At 54.9% G+C, this 2,373-nt stretch overlaps 1 pseudogene; it reads left to right on the top strand.

Moving 5' to 3' along the window:
* Nucleotides 1-650, top strand: part of LOC146721838 (large subunit ribosomal RNA) — a 2,352-nt pseudogene extending 1,702 nt beyond the window's left edge.
* The last annotated feature ends 1,723 nt before the right edge of the window (nucleotides 651-2,373 follow it).

Below are 2,373 nucleotides of genomic sequence, written 5' to 3'. Positions count from 1 at the left end.
GGCAACCGGGAGCGGGCGTTAGTCTTCTCTCGCGTCGTCACGAAGCCCTGACGAGTAGGAGGGTCGCGACGGTGAGCGCAGAAGGGTCTGGGCGCGAGCCTGCCTGGAGCCGCCGTCGGTGCAGATCTTGGTGGTAGTAGCAAATACTCCAGCGAGGCCTTGGAGTACTGACGTGGAGAAGGGTTTCGTGTGAACAGCCGTTGCACACGAGTCAGTCGATCCTAAGCCCTAGGAGAAATCCTATGTCAATGACGGCGTACAATATACTCGAGTGTCGAGAAATAATAATATATATTATACGAAAGACACACGCCCGTCGGGCGAAAGGGAATCCGGTTCCTATTCCGGAACCCGGCAGCGGAACCGCATACAATTCGGGCCCTCGTAAGAGTGTTCGTCGGGGTAACCCAAAATGACCTGGAGACGCCGTCGGGAGATCCGGGAAGAGTTTTCTTTTCTGTATAAGCGTTCGAGTTCCCTGGAAACCTCTAGCAGGGAGATAGGGTTTGGAACACGAAGAGCACCGCAGTTGCGGCGGTGTCCGGATCTTCCCCTCGGATCTTGAAAATCCAGGAGAGGGCCACGTGGAGGTGTCGCGCCGGTTCGTACCCATATCCGCAGCAGGTCTCCAAGGTAAAGAGCCTCTAGTCGATAGAATAATGTAGGTAAGGGAAGTCGGCAAATTGGATCCGTAACTTTGGAATAAGGATTGGCTCTGAGGAGCGGGGCGTGTCGGGCTTGGTCGGGAAGCGGGTCTGGCTGACGTGCCGGGCCTGGGCGAGGTGAACGGTCGGCGTTCTCGCGCCGGTCCCGGGATCCGAGCTCGGTCCCGTGCCTTGGCCTCCCGCGGATCTTCCTTGCTGCGAGGCTTCCGTGGCGGCGCGAGCCGTCGTGGTCGTCCTCTTCGGCCGCCATTCAACGCTCAGCTCAGAACTGGCACGGACTAGGGGAATCCGACTGTCTAATTAAAACAAAGCATTGCGATGGCCCTCGCGGGTGTTGACGCAATGTGATTTCTGCCCAGTGCTCTGAATGTCAACGTGAAGAAATTCAAGCAAGCGCGGGTAAACGGCGGGAGTAACTATGACTCTCTCGGGGGGAGTAACTATGACTCTCTCGGTTCTCAAAGCAACACGCCGCGATGGTACTTAGAGAGAGTCGTAGTTGGGTCGTGATGCGCCAACGAAGTCCTCTAGTAAGGACCTTCAGCCTCTCACGTCCAAGTTGTACCCCACCTCCTCGTGGTCACTCCCGGGCAACGTCCCCACCATAGCAAGACGGTACGGTGGGCGACGGCTAACGGGTGTACAGCGCCGAGCAAATTAGCACGCTCGGAACTCGCCAAGCTGGCGCATCAGGGATAACTTGTTAGGCCTGTCATCGGCCGAAAAGGCGAAGCGAAGAAAGGAATCAAATGGCGTAAGCCATCATGGGGGAACAGATTATTCTGTGAAAAAGGGAAATTGCTGTCCCAGAATTGGGAAACTAACCCCCAGCTCGCCTTTTCTCTTCTTCCAAGCCGGCTCTTTGTAGTCCGGGTATACCTTGTGCAATCAGACACCAAAGAAACCATCGGGGTGAGGAGCAGCCTAGAGTGCCCAGAGTTTGTTTGCGGAAATCAAAAGCAACACGCCGCAAACTAATTTATAACCGTCGGGGTGAGGTGCAGCCCACGATTGCCCGACCGTCGTCTTGGCTCCAGGCGACGGTCTATTCAGGAGCAAATATGGATAGTGAAATAGAAAAAGCCTCGGAGGCGGACGACCCCGAGAACGCTTCTGGCGGGGCGGACGCTGCCTATGTGGCGAAAAGGCGAGGAAGCGCGAGCGGCGCCCGAGTCCCAGGGGCGCCGTCGGACGGGCGATGGGACCCAATACCTATTCGGGTTACCCAGCCCTTGACCATCCAAGGAAGTACAGATGCAGTCATGGACTGCCCAAAATGTTTGGAGAACAGTAGAAGTATCAGTTGCATTGGTGCAAAGCAGCTGAACGCACACTTTCTAGAACAACATCCAGATGTGCATGTCAATTGGGAGTGCGAGAAATGTCGGGAAGTCTTTCCGAAAATCCATTCATGGCGCTGTCATTACCCTAAGTGCAGGGGTAAAAAGGTCAATCCAGCGGCCGAGTACAAATGCGAGAACTGTAACTTGAGCTTCGAATCAAGGATTGGGCTCTCGCAACATGAAAGGTTGCTCACCCGAAAATAAGGAATACAAAGAGAGCAGCCGAGGCTGAAAAACCAGCCGAAAAGAGTGGCAGAAAGTTAACCGTGTGGACTGCGGATGAGATGGAGCGGCTCGAACAACTCAATCTAAGGTTCCAAGACGAGCGAAACATTAACATCAGGTTGATGGAATTTTTCCCGGGT

The sequence above is a fragment of the Nylanderia fulva genome, unplaced genomic scaffold (assembly GCF_048542155.1).
Source record: "Nylanderia fulva isolate GAGA-0341 unplaced genomic scaffold, ASM4854215v1 Scaffold405, whole genome shotgun sequence".
NCBI classification, from domain to species: domain Eukaryota; kingdom Metazoa; phylum Arthropoda; class Insecta; order Hymenoptera; family Formicidae; genus Nylanderia; species Nylanderia fulva.
This window is presented reverse-complemented; position numbering and strand designations above follow the sequence as displayed.